General features: G+C 36.1%; 1 protein-coding gene and 1 pseudogene across 1 annotated transcript in view; both read right to left on the bottom strand.

Annotated features, from left to right (window-relative positions):
- The window catches only part of LOC143679743 (protein C3orf33 pseudogene), a 63589-nt pseudogene extending 57894 nt beyond the window's left edge, over positions 1 to 5695 (bottom strand).
- Positions 1 to 14916, bottom strand: part of CNTNAP2 (contactin associated protein 2) — a 1376829-nt gene that overhangs the window by 698161 nt on the left and 663752 nt on the right. The window lies entirely within an intron of this gene.

Here is a 14916-nt window from a genome sequence, read left to right as displayed (position 1 = left end):
TTTTAAAATATGGATGATACCATCCTTTACTGAGTATTCTGATTTACCTTAGTCCTACCCAGATCAGCTATATTCATATCTCCAGTCAAAACCTGATCATTTTCTCAACTTTTTAAACAGATCCTGTATGGGATAATCCTGACTTTCATAGCTTCAGAGCTCTGGGGTTTTGGGGAATGACCAAGTTGTATATAAACAGCCCAGTATCTCAGAATTTAGCAATAATAGTTACAACTCCTGAATATATGTGACTGCTGTAAGAGCTTATAATCAAAGACCCTTTGCAACAGGCCCCAACCTGCTAACATATGCTCTCAACTTCAATTCACCAAGTTTGTATATCATAGTTAGTTCATATGAGTGAAGCATGATAATATTTGTCTTTTTGTTTCTGCCTTTTCATTCAACATACAGTCCTTAAGTTTCATTCACTAGTTGTATTCCTCCTTGCTGCTGCTCAATAGTCCATTATATGTATATACCACAGTTCCCCCTTCCTTCCCTCAGTCATTATACCCTTAAGCCAACTCCATGCATTGCAAATCACAAACAATACCACCATAAACACCAGTGTTTAAATGTCCATTCATGTCCCCACACTCAGTTCCTCCAGGTACATACCAATGGAGACTGCAGGATCATATTATATCCATTTAATCTTTACAACCAATTCCATGAGGAAATAGCCTTCTGTTTGGACAGAACTTACACATATTATTGTTTTTCAATATAGACATGATTCCATAACTTTCTTTTCTGTAACTTATGCTGAATGTAAACAAAAGAACTCTATGGAAACTGAAACCAATGGAATTATTTCAAAATATCTTCAATAACAATAGAAAATACTATTTATTAGCAAGGTACCAGGCTAATTGCTTTATAAATATTATCTCATCATGCACAATATCTATTATCACTCACAGTGTATATGAAGCAGATATTATTACATTCCATGTTTTAAATAAAAAAGATAGCAAGGCTCTGAAGATTATTCAACATGAGTGACAAAATCAAACTTCTAACCCAGTTTTGCCTAACTTCAAAGTCTGTTCTTAATCCCTTGTCATAGGTTGAATTGGGTGGTCCCAAAAGATATAAAGATATGTTCAAGTCCCTGGTACCTGTGAATGTGAACTGGTTTGGAAATAGGTTCTTTGCAGAAGTAATTAAGTGAAGGATCTCCAGATGAGATCATTCTGAACTTAGGGCAGGCTCTATATCCAATGACTGCTGACCTTATAAAAGAGATTTGAGACACAAAGAGACAGGGAAGAAGGCATACAAAGATGAAAGCTGTCATGGTGAGGTTCATGCGTCAACTTGGCCAGGTGGTGGTACCTTTTGTCTGGTTGGGCAAGTGCTGGCCTGTTTGTCGCTATGAGGACATTTCATAGAATTAAATCATGATCACATTAGCTGCATCCACAGCTGATTCCATTTGTAATCAGCCAAGGGGAGTGTCTTCTGCAATAAATGATGCTTAATCTAATCAATGGAAGGCTTTTAAGGAGGAGTGAGAAGAGACAGTTTCTGTTTTCTGCTTCAGCCAGCAAGCCTATTCTGTGGAGTTCATCCAGACCCTCCATTGGAGTTACCTGCTTCACAGTCTGCCCTATGGATTTGGACTTTATGTTCCCACAGTTATGTGAGACACTTCTATAAATTTTATATTTATGGATATTTCCTGTTGATTCTGTTTCTCTAGAGTACCCTAACTAATACAGAGGCAAAGATTGGACTTAGGGTGCCACAAACCAAGGAATGCCAGGAGCCACCAGAAGCTGGAAGAGGCAGTGAAGGATTCTCCCCTAAACCTTCAGAAAGAACAGAACTATGAGAGAATAAATTTCCATTGTTTTATGTCACTGAGTTTGTGATAATGTGTTGTGGCAGCCCTAGGAAACAAATACACTCCTGTAAGAATAATAATTCCCTTAATGTGAAGGATTAAAGATAAACAGGTTACAGGAAAATGGGAAACAATAGCTGATGATAAATATTTTATATAAAATACACTAAAATTTAAAAAAATCTTCAAAGAATTGAATTTAATGCTAAAAGGACTTTTTTTCAGCTATCAGCTGGAGACTTTCACATCAAATAGGGAAAATTTAACTTTACCTTACTCAGAAAGAAAGGTGACATCCTATGACGTATTTTGATAAGGAATGAAGTCTACATGTTGGCTCCCAACTACCAGTGCTAATTTCTTTGTTTCTTATCACGATGAAGATAATTATTGGAATTTTATAGCATTTAAACAACTATGTGAAATATGTTTTCTCATTGATTTTATTCAAAAACTCAGGAAGGCACATTGTGATACTATTTATATGCATAACTCCCCTCAAATAATTTGAATTGTTGCACTGCCCTTTTATTTCAATAGAGTGAGAGCTTTCTTTATAAGGTAAACCTCTAATTTCATGTCTTTTCATTGCCTAAAGCTTTAAACATTTCAGTGGCAGAAACTATAGTAATAGCAGTTTACAAATGAAGTGGTTTGTAAATCTTAAACTGCAATTTTCTTCCAAACAAAACAACTTTTAAAATGCTCTCTGAGGAGATGTGAAACTGTAGTTTTTTTTTATTTAGTATTCAGATGTTGCTGGATTTGTTTTCAACCACAAAAAAATATCATCCATTAAAATAGTCCCTACACATCTTTCCACCAGAATCGTATCTTCCATATTATCTGCCCACAACAGGGATGCAGCTCAGCATCTCATACTAGCCCAATTATTCAAATACATTATTCATTTCCTCTCTACTTCTATATTTCTGCTTAAAACTTTCTTCAAAATAAAAAATAAGTAAATAGTCATAGCTACAATGTATCCCTTATTTATTAAGCATCTGCCAAACAGCTAGTTGCATTAATAAAATACCATTTAAATTTAGTGGTATTCAGACATGTTTTGGCACAGTTTTTTTTTTTTTTCTCTAAAAAAGGTTTAAATTAAAAAAAAAAATCCTCAACTGAATTATTGTATCATTTAACATGTATTGAAAGTTATTTTTTTCTTTGAAAGTCATAAGAAGTACAGGTAGCCTTTGATTTCTCCCTTCAAGTTCCTCTGATTTTTCAATGATCCATGACTCCTATTAATAACAGACCTATTGCAGTTGGCCTGTTGGAAGTTGCAGACCCGTGCCTCCAGTCCTGGTCATCCTTGTCACTTGTCCTCTGGAATCACGGTTAGCCCCATCCTAGGAATGCAATCATCAGCCACAGCAAAGAATTCAATTCAGATGCAACTGGGACTAAACAAAGCCAGCAGGTGAAGGAGGAAGTGTGAAGAGGGATAGGTAGTTTCTCTCCAGGGTAGAATAATGGGATTGTTTTTTTCTTCTATAGCTAGGAGGAAGCCTACTATAGTGGGAAGAGATTGGGCTTTAGATTCATTTTAACATAATTCAAACTACTGATTTGCCCACTTCATGGATAATTACTTAAATTCTCTGAGCCTCACTTTTAATTGGTTGCAAAATGAGAATAAGGATTAAATAAAACAATGTATATGAAACACATGCTTAGAATATAAATGATATTCAGTCACATGGTAATTTCAGTCAACTAAACCCCTGCAGTTACCCACAATTTTGCTTTTTACCTTCTAGAAAAGAGTGTAACTGCAACAGTATCACAGAGTAGACATTTGGTTGTATAAATCATTTCTCATGTAGAATTTATAGATGTAGGAATTTATAGATGTAGGAATTTCAAAGATATAGGCCAATTGTTTCATTGGGTGATATGGCTGGCTAGAGGCAAATGTGCAATAGAATCAGATCTATTTCTTCCTATTATATTTTAAAGTTATAAAAATGACTGATAAAATATTAAAAGCTGGCTACATTGATGTTTGCTAACCATTGTTTTAAGACCAAATACAGAATGCATGGCTGAAATAGAAATACTTTTGATTTATTGAATTCAGGATCAAACTCGTCTTTGGGTACCTTTGAATCCAGTTACATTAAACCAAAGCTTTGAGACTGAGACAGAAGCAGCTACATTATGAAGGCAGAAATGAAAAGACCTTTGTGAATTTTAAGCTGTGACAATGCTTAACTGAAGGGTCCAAGGTGAATATATTAAAGTTTCCTGAAAACCCATGGGTGATATTTTTATATATAAAGAGCACATAAAAATGTTATACACTTAATGCCTATATTTTAACAGGGAAGTATCTAAAGAAACAAAGGGGCATCTCCCTGTATCACTTTCTCAAAAGGTCATTTAAAAGTTCTAACTCTCTCCAAACTGTTTACTGAGAAGTTGATCTATATTTTTGCAAGGAATAATTTCTGAATCCCATGAAGCTGATAAAAGCATTCCCTGCCAATCTAATTTCTTTCTTGCCCGCCTTCCTCAAAATGGCTAGAAATTATAAGGAAAAGCTATGATTTAACAGGCTATGATATTACATCAGATTAAATGTCATTTTCTGTGATTTTTTACTCTGCTATACTATTTAAATAATTCAAATTTAGGAAGTTTACCAAAGAATTCATTTATTACTTAAATTAGCAAGTCATCTGTAGTTATTGCTATTAGCATCCAGGCATCAGGAACTTGGTCAGGATCATATTGTCCTATAAAATCCTTTTTTTTGTTTTGTTTTGTATGTTATATGATGGGAGTCACATTTCATTCTTTTCCATGTGAGTATCCCCTTATTGCACTAGCATTTGTTGATTTGTTTGTTTGTTTGTTTGGGTTTTCATTTGTTTGTTTCGCTTGTTTGTTTGGGAAGTGCATGGGCCAGAAATTGAGCCCGGGTCTCCTGCATAGCAGGCGAAAATTCTACCACTGAACTACTCTCACACCCACTAATACACTTTTTTCCATGGCATGGAAAAAAATCAGTTTTGACTTACATCATTTTAACTTACAATACCTTGTCCAGGAAAATGAGCCATCATATCTACAAGGATTTCCTTTTATCATTCCATCATGATATTTTTAAGCACACAGGCACAGTATACCAGAGAACTTCCCTTGAAGGGAATATATTTCCTTGAGGGAATATACCAACTTTTGATATCTTCAAGATATCTGCTATTGTTAATGAGCCTAAACAGAAATCATATAAGCAGCCATAGCCCATATCCTGGGACAAAGTGCTCCATTTATTGGGGCCATCCATTCACATTAGCCTGTACTTTCCATTAGCAGGATCTTGGCCTCTGTGAGAGGAATGAATTAAAGGGCCAAGGGCATAAATCTTGGGCTGGAGTAAGGTGGAACTCTAGAGCCCCACACAAAAAAACTTTGGTTTGATCTTTCCACACGCTTTCACAATGACTGCTAGTGTTTTATATGCTATTAGCTATTGAATGGAAACAATGTGGGAAACATTCTACATTGCGTCCTAATTCTAGGATATTCAAAATGCCTATTAGAAATCTAAAGTAAATAAATCTATTTATTTTGACCAAATATCTTTCTTTTCTTAAGTCATGATCATATCTGAAGGACCAGTATTCTAGGCAATTATTCTAGAACTGTGAAGATAACCCCTTTTGAAGATAGTCAAATCCTTGAACCTCATCCATGCTTCCTTCCTCAATGCCAAGGTATACCTGAGGCATCTTCTCCAAACGAAAAGGAGAACTTTGAGGCGCTTTCATATACCCGTTGTACAGGGACATAGGTCTTAAGCATCCTTTTCATCATTGCTGCCATGCGTTCAAGATTGAGGAGGGGCTTAGGCTACATTTATCCAAGGACTCATGATTTAAAACTCCAGAAAATCCAGAATTACACAAGTCTGTTGCAGATCTTTTCTTTATGTAATGGGTAACTGGTTGTCTTATATATTTTACCTATTACCATTTTTACTTTCATCAGAAGTTGTTGGAGCCCAGGTCAGGCTTTTCATGAAGTAGGCCTCTAACTGCTGGCAAGACCAAGTCAAAGTAACCTTGGAGGCAAGGCCCCTTGGTTTTCTGTGGAATGAGGTCTGGCTTGGGCTGCACCATATCTAATCTGGCCTTACTGTGGGAAAGTTCTGCCTGTGCAGTTTCAAGCAGGCTAGTTAGTGTTCACTCTGTTCTTAAGAAAGTTCTGTATCCCTATTCATTACGTCAAGCACATTTTCACATACTGCACTGCCTTATTCTGATATTCTATTGTTAAACAGTATAAAATAAACTTGCACTGGCTTCTCGGGGTTGTTGCCTTTGGTCAGGCAATGAACCACCTAGCCCCCACTTACTCTTAACTCTGTGTTGTATCTTTCTTAACCTCCCACTGCCTCTTCTGACCCTGTTTGGATAGTTGCTCAAGCAGGACTTGGCAAGAAGTTATTAATCATAGAAGACATTCCAATAAACTCATAAAAAGGGATTAAAGAAAGAAATTAATGCTATTGCTCAAAGATGGGATTCATAAAGAATCAGAATTCCTAGATTTCTGGAAGAGTATAGAGGAAGCAGGATCAGAGGTTATCTTCATAACTGTTGCTTCCTAAGAAGGTGATATGTGTTAGAAAACTAGATTTAATTATGGGGGAGAACATGGTCTACTTAGTAGTTGTGAGAAAACTTATGGGTGGAGCCCAAAATCTGAGGCAGTCATGAAAATTTCATGATACCAATAGACGAATCCTGGAAGTGGACAATAGTGCTGCCAATGGGAAGCTAAAGAAGGGCTGTGACATGCCCAGACACCCAGAGTCACCCTGAAGGTTGTTGTAACTATCAACATTTTTTAAGGTGTGCTTTGGCATCCATCTTATGTTGGCTAAGCTACTAGCCTCAACACTGAATTTTGGCCTAAGACCCAGGGCATAAACTCCCCCAGAGCCCAAACTCACAGCTACAGCCACCACCACCACCCTCACCTCATACACATACCTCACACAAAACCCATGACTGGGGCCACGGTGGCTCAGCAGGCAAGAATGCTCACCTGCCATGCCAGAGGACCCGGGTTCGATTTCTGGTGCCTGCCCATGTTAAAAAAAAAAAAACAACAACCCATGACTGATCAAAATAATAAGCTCACCATCATCACTATCTTAGGACACCCTCATGTGTTCACCTTCTTGTGTATGTTTGCTTTAAATTAACCAATCCCTGGCATCCTCTGGAAATCTACTAATCTCCAACCCTGGACCTCCATAAAGGTACAAGCTCATGGGTCTCTCATTCTGCTTGTGTGCTTCCCACCTGTTGTTTGAGTCTCTTGAACCAATACTGCTTCCCATCAAAACCTCATGGCACCCCTTTCTCTGGAACCTACGAGTTATAAACTATTTTGTCTCATGCTACAGCTTTGGTATCCCATTGCATCACACTTGACCTTCTCCCCAAACAAAACTTAAAATCCAACTTTAATTAAAAACATAGGATGACAGACTAGGAAGCTAGTGTAACTTGAATTAGAGTCATTATTTCAATAACAATAAAGCCAATGAAGGAATTAGTGTTAAGTTGACATATATAAGAATTCTCACACCAAGCATTGTAAAAGATGTGGGGTGTTGGCAATGTATGGTTGGTGGTAGCTCAATATTGAAAAAGCCTTAACAAAGTACATAACCCTTGATATAGGACTGACTTTAGGATGATTAATTTCCTTAAATTAATTTAAAGAAATTAATTAAGGACCTAAGCAAAGGCTGTTAAATAAACATTGGGTTAAAGGTTTTGATAAAATATTAGACATCAAAATTTATGTTGTAGATGTATCTTTAGTTGTATTATAAGTTCTTCATTGTATTTTGTTAAATGAAGTAACAATACTGAGTTTAATCCTATTTTATATATTAAAAAGTATAAACACAGAGTCTAATAGAGTAACATTAGAAGTGTTGATAGTTGTTAGCTATAGGTGACTGATTTTAGGTAATTTTTAATATCTCATCTCTGCTTTGATAAGTTTAATAGCTTTCTTTTGCTTATCTAAATTTTCTGCAATTCACATAAATTACTATTTTAAGAAAAAAGGGTTTTTAAAATAAACTACTACCACTACATACCTACCCAAATGACTAAAATGACATAGATACACTATCAAGTGTTGGCAAGGATGTACAGTAAGAGGAACTCTCCTATTCTGCTGGTGGGAGTGCATATTGGCAGGATTACTTTGGAAAACTGGCAGCATCTATTAAAACTGAACATATACATATCCTAAGCCAAAACCTTGCCATCTAGCTATCTATTGCACAGAAGTTTATAAGTGTTTCACAGCAGCACTATTTGGATTACCTACAAACTGGAGAACAACCCAAAAGTCCATCTTCGGTAAAATAGAAACAAGTTTGTATTATATTCTTATATGCAATAAGAATGAACTGTACTATGCTCAGAATAGTTAAATCTGCCAAATATGATGCTGGCCAAAAGAAGTTAGACACAAAAGTCTACACATTGAACTTATACATAAAATTCTGGAAATGTACTAATCTCCAGTCCTGGACCTCAATAAAGGTACAAGCTCATGGGTCTCTCATTCTGCTTGTGAGCTTCCCACCTGTTGTTTGAGTCTCTTGAGTCAATACTGCTTCCCATCTATAGGAAAATATATCTATAGTTTCAGATGTCAGGACAGTGGTTACTCTTGAGCAGGTAAGTCCTGGATGGGGTTAGGAGGAGTTGATGTGGGTACAAGGTAATATATTCTTTCTTGGTCTGGGTCCTGGTTACATGTGTGAATCTACTTTGTGAAAAGTAATCAAACACTATTCCTATGATAGTGCACATTCCTCTATAGATGTCCAACTTCAACTAAATTTCACATCAAAAAGAACTGGCTTCTGATTGGAGACAGGAATTAGAGTAGTGGGCCACCTGGCACCTGCACCATATGGAGGGAAGTGAGTAGCTTACAAAGGCATTACAATGCACTGACTAAGACTAATGGGTTTAGGGTCAGATAGAACTAGATTTGAATTCCTGTTTTGTTGCTGCTAGCTATGTAAGCAACAGGAAGAGTGATAGGAAATGAGACCAGAGAAATCATCTGGGAGCAGATCATGAAAGAGTTTAAACTCAAGATAATGAATTGGGTTTTCATTCATATGTGATGGGAAGTCATTCTATTTCCACCATGGCCAAAGAGATTTCATAGGAATAAAAGAAGGGGTACTATACTGTGCCGGTAGAGTGGAACCAGACATTCAACGTCTCAGAATCCTTCATTTTGTGTTCCAGCTAAAGCAAATCTTTATATTGAAGGAGAAAAACAAAGCAAAACATTGAGCTGAATTCTGAGAATAACTCCTACAATTGCAGAAGAAAAACCAAAAGGATGAAATGAGTGCAAACGATACAATCTTGACAAAGGTTTTTCCCACCATGTACAGCTTGCAGGCCCAGCAGCAGCTTTATTAGAAGTAGGTGAAATGTAATTTGGGATGAGAGGAATCTCCTTTCTCTACATATTGGCTGGAGACAAGTTAAAAAAAACAAAACAGAAAAAACACCCTCTGTCTAGCACAGCTAAGATAGCAAAATACCCAAATGGAAATATTCTCCTCTCATTGCTGACAGATATCCTAAATTCACTGAACATTACTGCTTGATGAGAAATATATTTAATGGAAATTTTAGGGTCTTACTTGGTTATACTCATTTAAAAATAAATGGGGTTTCCAGTAATGAAAATTGAAACACTTATATAATTTAATAAAATAAAAATTCCCCAAATCCAGTAGACAGCTTACTTAGAAAAATACGTTTGAGGAAATAATGAGGTCACTGAAACAAACGATGAGAGTGACAATTCAAAGAACAAAATGAAAACTAAAATTTGACTCAATTTCAAATTTTTACCATGATTTGACAATTATAAACACTAGAATATGTTGAGAAATCATCACTACATTAAGTGAGAAAGAATAAGATGGAACAAGAAATTTTGTCCCATCAGATTGTATCTCTAAACAGGACATCAGACTTTTTTGATATTGTTATACCTTTAAACAAAAACATTACCCAAATGTTTCAATATTGAGAAGGTAAATAGCTCTAGGATTTTTCCAAGCAAATAAAATCAAAGCTGTGTTTGAGTTATATCAAAGAGAAACCAATCATTAGGTCGATTAGTAGGAATTTTTGAGACACGTACTAATAAAAAGTATTGTAAAGATCTTGTGTAATATCTATTAGGTACTACTTATAAACAGTTAGATCATAAGCAGGCAGTTTTTATTTTGAGAGAATATAAAATTATTACATAATATTTTTATTGTAATACAAGTTATATAGTAACATAAGACGTAAAAGTAATAAAATATGTTAAGCCTGCTAGCCTCTCACTATTAAAAGTTATCTAATGTTAAACAAGCAGCAGAGCAGTAACCTCCATTTCCACAGCCAACTGCCACCAGGGAAAATCCACTTCTGTTCAAATGGAAATGCCCTTATATAGACTGTGGTGGTGAATGTATAACTAACTAAATGAATGTAAAATTCTTGGCCCCAAGCAAACTCTTAGTTAATAATAGGAAGCATATATTAGGGAAATGCAAATCAAAACCACAATGAAATATCATCTCACACCCACCAGAATGGTCATTATCAAAAAAATAGAAAACCAAGTGCTGGAGAGGATGTGGAGAAAGAGGCACACTTATCCACTGTTGGTGGGAAGATCAAATGGCACAACCGCAGTGGAAGGCCGTTTAGTGGTTCCTGGGGAAGCTAAGTATAGAATTGCCATATGATCTGGCAATACCATTGCTAGGTATCTACTCAGAGGATGTGAGGGCAAGAACACAAACGGACATTTGCACACCACAATGTTTATAGTAGCATTATTTACAATTACCAAAAGATGGAAACAGCCAAAATGTCCATCAACAAATGAATGGCTAAACAAACTGTGGTATATCATATGATGGAATATTATACAGCTGTAAGATAGAATAAAGTTATGAAGTATATAACAACATGGATGGACCTTAAGGACATTATGCTGAGTGAGATTAGCCAGAAACAAAAGGGCAAATACTGTATGGTCTCACTGATATGAACTGACATTAGTGAACGAACTTGAAGAATTCAGTTGGTAACAGAGACAAGCAGGAGATAGAAATAGGGTAGATATTGGGTAATTGGAACTGAAGGGATACAGATTGTACAACAGGACTGATTGCAAAAATACAGAAATAGATAGCACAATACTACCTAACTGTAATACAACAATGTTAGTACACTGAATGAAGTTGAATGTGAGAATGATAGAGGGAGGAGGACTGGGGGGCACAAATGAAATCAGAAGGAAAGATAGACAATAAAGACTGAGATGGCATAATCTAGGAATGTCTAGAGTATATAAGGATAGTGACTAAATGTGCAAATTTAAAAATGTTTTTGCATGAGGAAGAACAAAGGAATGTCAATAATGAAAACAGACGGTAATTAATATTCTAAAACTTTAACTTATGTGTGGAACTAAAGCAAAAAATGTTTACTTGGTACAAAATTGATATTTTCACTAGTGCATTTTCTTTTTTTTATTAATTAAAAAAAATTAACTAACACAACATTTAGAAATCATTCCATTCTACACATACAATCAATCAGTAATTGATTGATTGTAAGTAAGAATCAGTAATTCTTAATATCATCACATAGATGCATAGTCATCATTCCTTAGTACATTTGCATCGATTTAGAAAAAGAAATAGAAAGACAACAGAAAAAGAAATAAAACGATAATAGAGAGAAAAAAATTAAAGAAAAAATAAAAAAATAAAAAATAATAAAAATAATAAAAAAGACTATACCTCAGATGCAGCTTCATTCAGTGTTTTAACATAATTACATTACAATTAGGTAGTATTGTGTTGTCCATTTCTGAGTTTTTGTATCCAATCTTGTTGCACAGTCTGTATCCCTTCAGCTCCAATTACCCATTATCTTACCCTATTTCTATCTCCTGATGGTCTCTGTTACCAATGACATATTCCAAGATTATTCTCAAATGTCGGTTCACATCAGTGGGACCATACAGTATTTGTCCTTTAGTTTTTGGCTAGTCTCACTCAGCATAATGTTCTCTAGGTCCATCCATGTTATTACATGCTTCATAAGTTTATTCTGTCTTAAAGCTGCATAATATTCCATTGTATGTATATACCACAGTTTGTTTAGCCACTCGTCTGTTGATGGACATTTTGGCTGTTTCCATCTCTTTGCAATTGTAAATAATGCTGCTATAAACATTGGTGTGCAAATGTCCATTTGTGTCTTTGCCCTTAAGTCCTCTGAGTAGATACCTAGCAATGGTATTGCTGGGTTGCATGGCAATTCTATATTCAGCTTTTTGAGGAACCGCCAAACTGCCTTCCACAGTGGTTGCACCATTTGACATTCCCACCAACAGTGGATAAATGTGCCTCTTTCTCTGCATCCTCTCCAGCACTTGTCATTTTCTGTTTTGTTGATAATGGCCATTCTGGTGGGTGTGAGATGATATCTCACTGTGGTTTTGATTTGCATTTCTCTAATGGCCAGGGACATTGAGCATCTCTTCATGTGCCTTTTGGCCATTTGTATTTCCTCTTCTGAGAGGTATCTGTTCAAGTCTTTTTCCCATTTTGTAATTGGATTGGCTGTCTTTTTGTTGTTGAGTTGAACAATCTCTTTATAAATTCTGGATACTAGACCTTTATCTGATATGTCGTTTCCAAATATTGTCTCCCATTGTGTAGGCTGTCTTTCTACTTTCTTGATGAAGTTCTTTGATGCACAAAAGTGTTAAATTTTGAGGAGCTCCCATTTATTTATTTCCTTCTTCAGTGCACTTGCTTTAGGTTTAAGGTCCATAAAACCGCCTCCAATTGTAAGACTCATAAGATATCTCCCTACATTTTCCTCTAACTGTTTTATGGTCTTAGACCTAATGTTTAGATCTTTGATCCATTTTGAGTTAACTTTCATATAGGGTGTAAGATACGGGTCCTCTTTCATTCTTTTGCATATGGATATCCAGTTCTCTAGGCACCATTTATTGAAGAGACTGTTCTGTCCCAGGTGAGTTGGCTTGACTGCCTTATTAAATATCAAATGTCCATAGATGAGAGGGTCTATATCTGAGCACTCTATTCGATTCCATTGGTCGATATATCTATCTTTATGCCAGTACCATGCTGTTTTGACCACTGTGGCTTCATAATATGCACTAGTGCATTTTCTAATATAACTTATGTGACAGCTTAATTGAACGCCATAGTACTTGGAATGTTGAGTAGGGCATGAGATTTGTAGGTTTGTCCAGAGTGATGCCTTGATAAATCCCAGAAGAATTTGAACACTGAATAAAAAAGTATTTGCAAAGTTCCCTTGGGGGAATGTTGAGAAAGGGGGAAAATTCAACTTCCCCAAGTGGAGAATTCTTGGTACTCTCACAAGCAGTGGGGACAACCAAAGCTATCGGCTGAGCCCCCAATCTTGGGGTTTGATCATAAGAAACTTAACCCCGCAAAGGATAGGCTAAACTTACTTAAAATTAGGTCTAAGAGTCACCCCCCAAGAGAACCTCTTTTGTTGCTCAGATGTGGCCTCTCTATTTCAACCAATATGACAAGCAAACTCACTGCCCTCCCCCTGTCTATGTGGGATATGACTCCCGGGGTGTGGACTTTCCTGGCAATATGGGACAGAAATCCTAGAATCAGCTGGAACTCAGCATCAAGGGATTGAGAAAACCTTCTTGACCAAAAAGGGGAAGAGTGAAATGAGACAAAATAAAGTGTCAATGGTTGAGAGATTCCAAATAGAGTCGAGAGGTTATCCTGGAGGTTATTCTCATGCATTAAATAGATGTCACATGTTTAGTTAAGGTGAAATGGAGAGTCTGGAGAGAACTGCCTAAAAATGTAGAGCTGTGTTCCAGTAGCCATGTTTCTTGAAGATGATTATATAATGATATAGCTTTTGCAATGTGACTGTGTGATTGTGAAAACCTTGTGTCTGATGCTCCTTTTATCTACCTTATCTACAGACGAGTAAAACATATGGATTTAAAATAAATAAATAATAGGGGGAACAAATGTTAAAATAAATTTAGTAGATTGAAATCTAGTGATCAATGAAAGGGAAGGGTAAGGGGTATGGTATGTATGAATCTTCTTCTGTTTTCTTATTTCTTTTTCTGAATTGATGCAAATGTTCTAAGAAATGATCATGATGATGAATATACAACTATGTGACGATATTGTGAGTTATTGTTTATATAACAAGAACGGAACGATCATATGGTAAGAATGTTTGTGTTTGCATGTGGTTATGTATCATAAATTTAAAAATAAATAAATAAATAATAGGAAGCATAGGGTCATAAAGATTGCTAACCATTTGCCCAAAGACAAATTTCAGGTATGTGGCAACAAGCAACAAATTCTGCTAACTGTATCCTCTTAAAACAGACACCAAAGACTACTATGGGAAACTGTACAATGAAGACACCTAGTACTCAAAGGTTACTATGGAAACCTGCTACCTACAAGACTTTCTATAAAGCCAGCAAAACCCAACCCACGCAGTGCACGTCCCTCCCTTGGGCATGCCTGCATTGACCTCTTTAGCATGTACTCTCTCTTTTTAATAAACTTCTCTTTTAATAAACTTTGCTGGTTATTCCTACTGGCCCTCTCATTTCTAAATTCTTTTAGTTTCCTAACTATCAAACCTGGATCAAGGCTCAGCTGGCACCATTGCCAGTAGGGCACCAGTTACAATCTGGGAAGAAAATAAAAAAGTATTCGCAAAGCTCCCTTGAGGGACTAGGAAAAATGTGGAAATATTAAACTTCCCCAACTGGGGAATACTTGTTATTCTAGCAAGCACTGGGGACTACCAATTTAATAGGCCAAGCCCTTGATCTTGGGGATCACTCTTATGAAACTTATTCCTACAAAAGATAAGCTAAGTCTATTTATAATTATGCCA

Source organism: Tamandua tetradactyla, chromosome 1 (assembly GCF_023851605.1).
Source record: "Tamandua tetradactyla isolate mTamTet1 chromosome 1, mTamTet1.pri, whole genome shotgun sequence".
NCBI lineage: Eukaryota > Metazoa > Chordata > Mammalia > Pilosa > Myrmecophagidae > Tamandua > Tamandua tetradactyla.
Note: the sequence above shows the minus strand (reverse complement) of the source record. Positions and strands in the feature narration are given on the sequence as shown.